The following is a 12,414-nucleotide window of genomic DNA, read 5'->3' on the forward strand; positions in this document are numbered from 1 at the left end:
TATTGAGTTAAATCAAGGATAAGTATGCAGAACCACAGGGGCTCACATCTGGTGAGTATGGGCTTGGCGTACCCAGGGTCCTGAGCTGGATACCATCTTTTTGGTGATTCCCTTTTACTTCTGACACTCTCTTGCACTATATGGCTAATAATAATAATAATAAAGATAGTTAACCTGAAGGATTACTTCCAGAAACACACAGCAGCACTCCATCAGGCCATAAGGAAGATAGACAAGCGGTATACCCCACTCAAACCTAAGCGAGGAGTCCCCCCCCCCCACAACCAGGAGGTACAAACGAAAGATGGGCAGAGAAGACACTCTATGGCAGACACTACAATGATCTCCATCACGATCACATAGATAAAACTGCTTCCAATGCATGGCTCTTCTAGTTGCTGAAGACTTCTAATTATTCTCTTTTTTCCGAGAGTCCTAACTTGTGTATGAATTGGAATTCCAATGACAGTCCATGGGTAAGAAAATGGAGTATTTTCACTTACAAAAGTTCTCGTTGTGAAAAACACGTTTCATTAAGTTCATGTAGATTTCAAGTGTATGTATGCGGTAGTTCATATCTATATGGTCACAGATCTAGATGTCACTTAAGACCACACAAGGTATAACTGCATAAGTTTCAGAAGAAGTTATGCTTGTAAACTGTTTCCATCTAGTTCCTTAGTTTTTAATTTCAGGTATCACGTCCCAGAACCAATCAACATTCTTATGAGAATCGTGTTAACACCCGAGGGTCCCTGTATATCCTCCCATTAGAGTTCTATCGAAGCATCCGATCTGCGACTTCCAACCAGCTGAGAACCTAAACAAATAATCTTAGTATATGTTTCTTGGTAGCAATACGCGTCATGAGGTGGAACCCCCAATCAGGGAGTATTAATATAAGAGCAATAATAATAATAATAATAATAGCCAACCCAAGTAAGAAGTTAATACTAAGAAAAAACTACGCAACAAAAGAAGGGAGGAGGAATAAATTAAGAATAAGGGATGTTGTAGACCAGTGGTTCCCAAATTATTAAGATCTTCGGACCCCTCCAAAAATCAAAAAAAGGTTATGGACCCCTTCAAAAATCAAAAAATTTTGCGGACTCCTATATATATATATATCAAATCTGTTTATTTCTGTCTGGAACTGGTATACGGAACCCCTGTTTGGGAAACGCTGTTGTAGAGGAACGCATTCCAAGTTAATTTATAAGTTATAATCAATTTGAATGAATTTAGTAGAGCGTGTCCTCGGGAAATCGCTGCCCAATCGCTTGAAATATCACTACGTAAGAAACCGAAAACCTACCACAACAACTTGGCCAAAATATGAACCAAAAATAAATCAAAATAGACTGACCATTTGAGCCCATCTTGTTGGAAGGTACAAAGCCGATAATGATCATGGTATCATTATCAGCTTTTGTGGCTATTTGGATTCTGAAATAAAATATATATAATTAATGCTTGATCATATATTAAAGATTCCTTATGTGCTGTAATGTAACAACTAGATCATAAGTATAGCGTAGCTTAATTTATTCATTTAAAAATTAAAAAACTTTTAAATTAATTTAAAATTTAACTTAATTTAATTTATTTAACTTAATTTAAAAATTAAGCTACGCTATACTTATGATCTACATAATTAATGCTCAAATATATTTTATCTTTGAAATCAAAATAAAAACATAAAATATCCATTCAAAATTAACAACTGTGTTCTACATAAAAAAGTTGTGTTGACTGAATATGTCATATCCTGTACGTGATCTGTCAATTTTACCCCAGGGTCTCACATCTGGTATGGGTTTGGCAAACCCAGGGTCCTGAGCTGGATATCATCATTCTTCTCTTTCTTGGTGACTCCCTTCTACCTCTGTCTTTCTCTCTCTCTCTCTCTCTCTCTCTCAGGGTAACGCGAGAATTTTTTTTTTTTTTTTTTTTTGGCTGGTGCAGCATAAGCCTCAGGTTTCCTTGCACCATATGGGTAATATAATAATAATAATAACCAAAAAATAATGTTAAATTATATCGCATAAAAAGTGTTGTGCGCTTCAAATATGAAAAATTTAAATTGAAAAAAAAAAATAGCCCTTATGCAATGAGAAATTAACATATAACAAGTGGTGTATTCGGGCCGGAACTCACCGGCCCTTTTTTCTAAATGTTTGTTGTTTATGAAACTACACGGTCCACCATTAGAATTATGGAATCCAAATTTTTATGTCCGAAACTTGGTTGCGGTCTCATCGTTCTGCTGTTGACCAACGAACAAAAAGGGCAATCACACAAGAATAGATAATCGATCCTGTATGGGAATTTCTATGATTCTTCTGAACAGTATTTTTTATATTAGTTTGGAGTTTTTGTTTTCGTTTTTATCTTTTCTGATTTTTTAATTTTTTGTCTTTGTTTTTTACTTTTGAAATTTTTATTTCATAGTTATAAATAAATACTGAACAAATATTCTAATCTTTGACTTATTTATTTTTACAAATGAAAAAAGCATAGGTAATTATTTCTAGTTAATCGACGAGCGTTCCGGTACTATTTTTTTTTAGCAGTACACCTCTGCATTTGTTTGTCACTTATATTTGTTTGTCAATCTGTATAATTATCCTCAATTTAATTCAATATCATTATATATACTTTGTATTAATACTAAATTAAACTAAGTTAAATTAAAATAAGTTAAATTAAATTAAACTAAATTAAATTATATACCTACTCAGTTTAATTTAATTTAATATTAATACAAATTACATATACTCTTGAATCCTTTAATGCTGCTTTTCGCTTTTAGGTGCATGTTATACCTAATTTATTAACCTTGCTTTCACCCAAACCATTTCATCTACTTTTTACCTCTTTTAAATGTGACTCTTTAAACTTTTCTTTTAAAGAGTTACATTAAAAACCCATATATATATATATATATATATATACTTAGAAAGTTCTAAGAATTTTTTTTTTTTAATATATTAGATGAGGGCAGTCTTTTCCATTGGGCACTTTTAGGTACTGTGTTCTAGGCCTATGAGGTTTTTATGTCATACAAAAAAAAAAGAGGAACGTGAAAACGATTCAACGATTTTATTCTAATTAAAAATTATACGAAGTAATTTTTAAACAGATTTATAAAATAAATTCGGTCTCGGAATAAAGAGGACCTAGGGTCTAAGAACACTAAAAGACGACCCTAATTAAGGTGGATATGACATTTTTTGAGACTCCCGTTAAAGTAACTTCAGCCTGATGTGAAAAGGTCCCAATATTCCTGCCACTTCTGGAAGCAGTGCTGGAAGTCTTCAACTCTGAGCCAGTTGAGTGCTGTCGCATCACAGGCGTGTCTATCGCGGTGTAAGAATTAGCAAAAGCTTAAGGGCCCATTAAGATGGGATGCCCACGGGTCTGTCCCGATAAACAGAAAACAAACTGTATCTAATAATACCAATATTATTATTATTATATAATGTAGAGAACCAATGTAGAGAACCATTTCTTGTTTTCAATAACGATGGCTAGTGTTTAAACGTCATTTAGTAAATTAAAAATAATAAAAGACTGCAAAAGAAATTCTACAGGGTGTCTCAAAAATATTGGTACAAACGTTTAGGGGAGGTAGGTAACATCTAAAGGAATGTGAATCGCATAGGAACCCATAACCGGAAAAGTCACTGGAAAGTAGTAGCAGAGGCACAAGAAGCAGAAATGACACAAGACAGTAATTAGTGGCAAACATTTATTTCACATAATATTAACAATGGAGTACGACATGGATGCATTTCATGATGTTACAACAGATGCTCGAAGGTTCCACCATGAGACGCAATGCATCACCGACGCAGCATGGATTGGCGGACACGTTCGAACACACCTGGAGTTTATTTGACAGAAGCAGCAGCGCAGACGAGTCTCGCCACGAGATCCATTTCCGTCTCCACAGGCGATTCATACACGATAGATTTGAGGATCCCCCCACAGAAAGAAATCAAGGCTCGATAAATCAGGTGAGAGTGGAGGCCAGGCGACGGGTTCACCACGGCCAATCTATCGACGCCCAAAACAAACGCCTGTTCAAATGGTCACGAACACACCTTCCATAATGGGCAGGCGCCGTCATGTTGAAACCCAATGCTGCGTCTCACATTTGCTGGAACATCGTCAAGTAACCCTGGTAGAACTTGTTCAAGAAAGATCCGATATTTAGCGGAGTTTATGCGGCATGGTAACAGGTATGGGCCGATAAGCAGTCACCGACCATATCTGCCCACACATTTATTGCGAAGCGATGTTATGCCGCATGGGGGCGCACACCGTGTGGGTTGTCGTGAGCCCACACACGAGCATTGTGCTGATTGAATAAGCCTTCCCGAGTGAAATAAGCCTCATCCGTGAACAAAACATAGGCTGGAAAATTCAAGTCGTGAACACTTTCTTGGAGAAACCACTGCGCAAAAGCCACACGTGCAGGATGATCTTGGGGGAGCAGTAACTGGACCCTTTGGAGATGAAAGGGGTGTAAGGAATCGTGGTGTCAGACACGCTGTACACTGCAACGAGACATTCCTAAGGCAGAGGCAACGGCACGTGTGCTGGTAGTAGGATTATTCTGGACGGCATTCAACACACTTTCTTCCATGGCGAGAGTTCTCGTCGAACGTGGTCTGCCCGCACTATTCCTGTTACCTCTAAATGACCCATAATCGCACAAATTTTGATGCACACGCGCAAACAAACGGTGGTCCGGTACATGTCTCGCGAACTGATGAACAGCGCCGTGTACCAACTTACGGTGACATTTCCGGTTATGGATTCCTATGCGATTCACATTCCTTTAGATGTTACCTACCTCCCCCAAATGTTTGTACCAATATTTTTGAAACACCCTGTATAAGCAAATGCAAACAAAGTTAAACGATAACACTATATACTCACTATTGAACCTTAACGACCTAATCAGTGATTTTGCAAACATTAAGGCAAGGATGATGAAATTTTAAATAATAACTAAATTTATATATTAACTTAATTATAACGTTATAGATTATTAAAGTGCTTATTTTGATGTACCAAATTTTTAATAGTTTTTTTCATAGTTTTGATTTGTTGAATATTACATAAAGCATACATTGTAAATAATATTTTTTTATGAGTAAGGCATATTCATGTTAATAAAAATAGAGAGAGGAAGCTTTTCCGTTGTCTTTTCACCAAATGAGTTTAAAAAATATCTGAGCCCATTATAATCACCATTGTGGAGACAAAATTCCTTCCCGTTACCTTAGTTATTTCTATAAATGAATCCAACATCAATGCGCTATTTTGTTAAATAAATGTATGTTATTTTATAAGTTTTAGTGTTATAAAATAATGTACATTCATTTAATTTTTTTTTATAGTGAACACATTAATTTTGAACATTTTTTTCGGATTTATACATTTACTTGTTACTCTGTAATACATCAAGATAATTAACGTTAATAATAATAGCAGCGTTGCAGATTAATTGAGATAGCAAATTTTGGAAAGTTCGAATCCCCAAAAATAAAAGAAGGAAAAAGAATAATTTATTTTGTATTGTTTTATCTTGGTATTACATCATCAGATAGTTGATATCATATTATATTTTATTAATAGAAGGCCATTTTATTTTTGTTTCCGTGGGAAATCACTAGAGGACCAATAAAAAGTTAGATATGACTGAGATAATTATGGTGGCGCCCATCGAATTAATTATTATTTATATATTTGATTGTATCGTTTGTCAACAGCTGCATTAATAATTTACTCTCATTTGAGTATATGATTTGAGTGTTTTGAATCAATTCCAAACCTCTGAATAGGAATTTTTTTTTCCAGTTTATGCAAAGGTAACTTCGAAAGTTTTTCGTCTTAGCAAATGGCCAGCATGTTTTGGAAAATTTTTAGAAGAAAGAACGATAAAGCGGAAGACAGGTAGGTCATTACATATATATACAGTATGTATAATCTATATTTAATCTTTTATTTTATGAAATAAATAAAAGTGAAATTATTGAATTGAAAGGTAGGAAAAGCGCCGTACCATTCATGTATCCGATTATCGATAATTTTCCTCATCATTATTTTTATTTTATTTTACTTTATTTTAGATTACGATATAGTTTAGGGCTAAAGCCTCAGGTTATGTATGAGTTTAACTAACGTACAAGTTAGTGCAATTGCATCATTTCAGTATATAGCCAACTACTTAAATAGTTATAAATTGGCATCATTAAGCATATCTCATATTGTGAATACCTTCACAGCGAGTTTCTATGATATTGCCCTACCTCGAATAAGTAACACTACCATAGGAGAAGACTGTTGTTACTTATTCTCAGCGGATACCAGCATCCATACAGCACCCCATACATTTCGGAGCTTATTCGCTCCTCATCAGTGGGTGGGCAGGTACCCTGGTACGATACCCCAGGGGCTCACATCTTGTGAGTATGGGCTTGGCACAACTAGGGTCCTGTGCGGAATATCATGATTCTTCTATTTGTTGGTGATTCCTTTCTAATTCTGACTCTCTCTCTCTCTCTCTCTCTCTCTCTCTCTCTCTCTCTCTCTCTCTCACATGGTAATTCAGAAATTGTTTTTTTGTTTTGGATGGTGCAGCATAAGCCTCAGGCTTCCTTCCACCATATGGCTAATAATAATAATAACAAAAACACAACCTACAACACCAGGGTACCTGCCCACCTGATGAGGAGCCAATAAGCTCCGAAACGGTGCCGTATGGGTGATGGAATTCGCTGTGAATAAGTAACAATAGTCTTTTTTTTTTTTTTTAATGAAAACCCCAAACACGAGAGATATTAGAACCTATAGTACTTAGTGCCGTGCTGGGGTTGGAGGTTGAAAAGACGAAAGAAGATATTTGTTGACATTAGACTTCAACTTCTGTAGACTGTGATTTTTCAGGAAATATGTAGGAAGGAAGATTTTTCCAGAAAACGGCAGTTGAATGAATAAACGAGGACGATGAAAAGTTGGTTCTGTGAGTTTGAAGTTGGGCACTAAATGGATGTTAGCTGTTGACGGCATGTGTTCGGACTGCATTGAAAGAGAGAGCAGGAATTATAGAAGCCAATTCAGAAGAACAGTGCCAATGGAAGTATCTGTAGAAAAAGGCATGCAGCAGAAACAGTACGTCTATGAGACAGCGAGTGGAGAGACTTTGTTAAAGATGAATCATTAATTAACCTAACTGCCCTCTTCTGAATGGAATCAAGAAGCCTGAGAGAGGTTTTGGGAGAACGACCGCAGATTTGGGAACAATTTTCCATGGCAGGGCGGATTTGTGATTTATACAGAGTGAGCAGCTGTTTGGAAGAAAAGTAACGCCGAGAGCGAAAGAGAAAACCAAGTTTTTTAGATGCAGAGGAAGCAATATTTGTGATGTGCTGGCGCCAAGAGAGATTAGAATTCAGGGTAATCCCCAAAAGAGATCATTATGCCTAGAAATCGGAGTGTCACTAAATATAAGCACAGGAGCAGAAGAATCCTTTTTGCTAGATATAAGACAACACTGAGTTTTAGAAGGATTGAAATCAACTAAGTTGTCTTTGCCCCACTGGAGAATTACCTGAAGATCGCATTTAAGGAATTGGTAACGGATATTCGAGAAGTTGAAGCTTATTGAGCAGGGCAAGGTTTTTCAAATTGGAAAGTGGAATGCAATGTGCTATCATCGGCAAAACTATGGATAGGAATTTAGCCTATGGATAGGAACAAGAGGAAAAGAGTGGGGAAAGAACTGAACCTTGTGGGCCACCGGCATTAGTGGAGAAGTTAAAAGACAGAGAGCCATCTACCATCACCCTCAGTAAGCGATCAGAGAGAAAACTGGATAAACAATTACAAAAAAACAGTTGGCAAACCATAAGATGGAAGCTTGTTTAGAAGATCTTTATGCCAAACACGATCGAAAGCCATCGAGATGTCAAGAGCAACTGCTTGTGTTTCACCAAACTTTTCCACTGAATTTGTCCATAAATGGGTAACATAAGCCAGAGTATCACCAGAAGATCGACATTGACCGAATCCATACTGGCGATCGTTGATCAGATGGAAGGTTTCTAGGTAGTTTAGAGTTGGCGGTTAATTGATTTCTACATTACTTTAGAAAGAGTAGAAGTAATTGCAATGGGACAATAATTGGATGGGAGGGACTTCCCATCCAATTATCGTCCCCTTTTTAGGAACTGGCTGGATATGGGCAAATTTCCAAGCAGAAGTAAAAATACCTTTGGAATAAGAAAGTGAAAAAAGGCGGCAAGTAACAGGAGCAAGTTCAGGAGCACTTGTTTTGAGAACAAGTAGAGAAATACCATCAGGACCTGGAGCTTTCTTACCATCGAGATTCGCCAAAATCCTTCTGACATCCTTTTGGCGGAAGACCACTGGAGGCATTGAATGGAGCGTGTTGGAAATGCTGGAAGGTGTTTTACCAAGATCATTAATAATTGAGTTGGAAGAGAAATGGGAACCTAGTAGGTCGGCTTTATCCTTGGCTGAAGTGACAACAGAACCATCTGGTTTTGACAGAGGTGGGAGCAGAGATGGGCAAAAGTTGCGGCCAATAGCTTTGGCAAGGGACCAGAATGCTCGGCTACCATTAGGGCAAGAAGCAAGTTTTCTACTCTTAGCCTGTTCAAAATCTATTTTGGACTGATTAATAACTGCTTTACCATTGTTGCAGCTTTGGTGTAGGCAGAAAATGAAACTGAAGAATTAGAAACAAGCCAATCACGATAAGAAATGTTCTTCTCTCGAACAGCCTTATCACATTTATTGGAAAACCAAGGTTTAGATAAAGGACGAGATTTTAAATTGGAGTGTGGGATAAAGGATTCCCTTTCTACAAAAATAATCCGACCAGGGAAAAGAAGAAAAGAAATCTCGCAGGTCATCCATTTTGCATTCTTGTAATGCCAAACAACACGATGTTGGGAATAGCCATGCGATAAAGGCTCCATTGGAGAAGAGACAATCACCTAGTTGTGATCTGAGGTACCTAAAGGACCACTCACTTCGACCATGTACTTAGAAGGGGTGTGAGAAACCTGATCATGTATTAATATTTACTTTTAGCTAATATCAGATTCGAATATTTGCTGTAGGACCACTCACTTCGACCATGTACTTAGAAGGGTTGTGAGAAACCTGATCATATATCAATATTTACTTTTAGCTAATATCAGATTCGAATATTTGCTGTAGGACCACTCACTTCGACCATGTACTTAGAAGGGTTGTGAGAAACCTGATCATATATCAATATTTACTTTTAGCTAATATCAGATTCGAATATTTGCTGTACCTCTTTTTTGGACTTATAACCAAATTTACCCACCCATATCTCATGCTGGCTATTACTCCTTATTTTTGCTTAATCATTTTTTGCTTTACAGTTACCTTCTGTATAATTGGCTTTTAAATTTCAACCTTTAATTTTGCTTAATTCATTATAACAAAGAGACTTCTTACATTCTTTCTCTTTTTCACGCTGCAATACTTTCTCTTTCTGATTTCCTTCTCCTATTAGTTATAGCATTTTGTGTAATTTACGCATCCATCTTCCCGTTGGTTTTTTTAACAGACTTATTAACCAGCTTGGATATGTAAACTTTTGTATCCTTTGCGTGCTCAGATGCAGTTGTTATATCATCTTTATTTTTATTTTTATCTCTCCGTTAACCCAATATACTTATTTGATATATACTGAGCGATCACTGAATTATGATCACTTTCCTAATACTTCGTAGGTCCTCCTTTTACCCTCAGTACAGCAGCTATCCGAGGTGGCATTGATTCAACAAAACGACAGAAGCGTTCGGGAGGAACGGCCAACCAAACTGTGTGTAATGCGGTCAGCAATGCAGATATAGGGTGTATCCAGACGCCTGACATGCCTTTTCATAGTGTCTCACAAGTGCTCTATTTGATTGATATCGTGGGAGGTCGGAGGCCAGTCGATATGCTGGCACTGTGTTCCTCAAACCGTTCCTGTGCAACAACTGCTCAATGGCTCGGCGCATCATCACCTTGGAAGACACCATCGCCATTTGGGAAAAAGTGTAACATAGCAGGATGTACACAGTTAGCAAGCAGTTGACGATAGCGGAGATCACTGATACGTTGTTCCACATGCACCAGGGGTCCAAGTTCCTGCCAGTGAAACATGCCCCACGCCATACAACTGCCTCCACCGGCCTGCACTTTTGATACTATGCATGATGGATGAAGATCCTCATGTTGTTGACGCCAAATGTGGAGTAAATAACATGACTTATCCGACCAGCACACCTTCTTTCAGTCTTCTAATGTCCAACTTGCATGCTCTTTGCACCAGGCGAGTCCTTTACGCCGATGAACCTTGGTTGGGAGAGGACGCCGTAGGGCTCGTCTGCTGGTATAGCCCGTACGTGCAAGCGTGTGACGCCGTATGGTCATGCCAGATATTTTTCTGGGTTGGCCCATGTTATATTGGGTAGTCATCTCTTCAACAGTGCTGTGCCTGTACGAGTCTTCGGACCCGGCGCTCACCTCTAACATCAATCTTTCGCCGACCTTTGCAGTTTTGGGGTTGGGTCGTTGTTTGATCATTTTAACGCCAGTCCTAGTACATTTTAACTACTGCGGCTCTCGAACCAATTCAGCCATTTGGGAAATCGAGGCACCAGCTCGTCGAGCACCAACAATCTGTCCTTTATCAAAGTCCGATAAATCCTTCCTTTTGTTTTACGTGAAGAATGTACCGGATTTAACTGGTACTCAAGATGTTATATGACCACCAGGGTGGTGGTCACTGAATTATGACCACCAGGGTCGTCATAATTCAGTGATCACTCTGTGTATTGTTGTAATAAAGTTCCCTGACAGGTGCAATAAAAAGAACATAAGGAACTCGAAAATGATTTTATTTTTATTCAAAGTATTCACGACCTGATTGAAGGTACTTATAACACCTCTCTAAAACTTTCTGAAAAGAGTCAGTAAATTCTTGTAAAGAGATGATATTCATTTGGATGGTTACGTTTTTCTTTATGTGTTCTCAACATACTGAAATCTCTTTCCTTTGAGGGTAGTTTCCGCCTTGGGAAAGGGTAAGAAGTCCGCTGGTGCTAGATCGGTTGAAAAGGGTGAATGGTTAATCTGTATTCTCATCAGAAATGTCTTCACAACAAATGCGGAATGGGCAGGGGCATTGTCGTGCAAAAAGGAACAGCTACCTTTTTCTCGAAGTTTCGGCCTCATCCGGGAAGTGCGCTTCATTATTTGGTGCACCTGTACATAGAATACACATTGCTCTCTCCCCTTTAGGTACAAATTCTTTGTGAATCACACCCTGTTTGTAGAAAAACGTGATCAGCATCGTCTTGATCTCAGACTTCCGTAAATGAAACTCTTTTTGGGCCTAGGTGATGGATTTTGAAGTTCATTGCATGCGGTGACGCTTTCTGGGTCGTACTGAAACATCCAATACTCATTTCCAATGACAATATGATCGAGGAAATTAGGATTGTCTTGATAAGTCTGGATGGAATCTTCGCATACTGGCACTCTTCATTTAACAAATTGTAACAGGGTGCTTAATGATTTTGTAATAACTAAGAGCAAAGTGGAGGAGAAATTATTGAAGTAAAAAATAAAAAAGGCACCTGGGGTGGATGGGATCTATACAGTTATATTAAAAGAGGCGGTAGAGGAACTAATCCAACCCTAAACTACAAGTTTAACTAATTCCAGAGCAGTTAGTTTAACTTCTGTTCTGGGTAAAATAATCGGTCACTGGTTAAAGATGCATTGCAGGATCATCTAGACAAGATTGCAGCAATAATTCAGACACAGCATGGGTTTGTTAAGGGAAAGTCTCGTCTGACAAATTTGATTGGATGTGGTTACAAATGATGTGGTTACTATGATGTGGTTACTATGATGTGGTTACAAAGGAACCGGATGCAAAAAATAATTTTGATATCATATACTGGGATTTCAGGAAAGCTTTTGACACTGTTGTGCATGGAAGACTACTGTACAAATTGGAGCAGAATAGTATTAAGGGTAAGTTGCTACAATGGATAAAAGGGTGGTTGAGTGGGAGAAGACAGAGGGTAGTAATCAGTAGATGCTGCTCTTCGTGGACTAATGTTATTAGTGGAGTCCCACAGGGTTCGGTATTGGGCACACTATTGTTTTGTATATTTATCAATGATATTGGTGAAGGTATATGCTCAGTGTCGATGTTTGCAAATGATACAAAGGTTTGCAGGGTTGTTAATGACAGTAATGGCAGTGTGCTACTGCAACAGGATTTTGGCAGACGGGCTGAGAAGTGACAACTGAAGTTTAACCTTGACAAATGCAAAGTAC

The sequence above is a fragment of the Mastigoproctus giganteus genome, chromosome 4 (genome assembly GCF_048544385.1).
Source record: "Mastigoproctus giganteus isolate SK-2022 chromosome 4, ASM4854438v1, whole genome shotgun sequence".
Lineage (NCBI taxonomy): Eukaryota > Metazoa > Arthropoda > Arachnida > Uropygi > Thelyphonidae > Mastigoproctus > Mastigoproctus giganteus.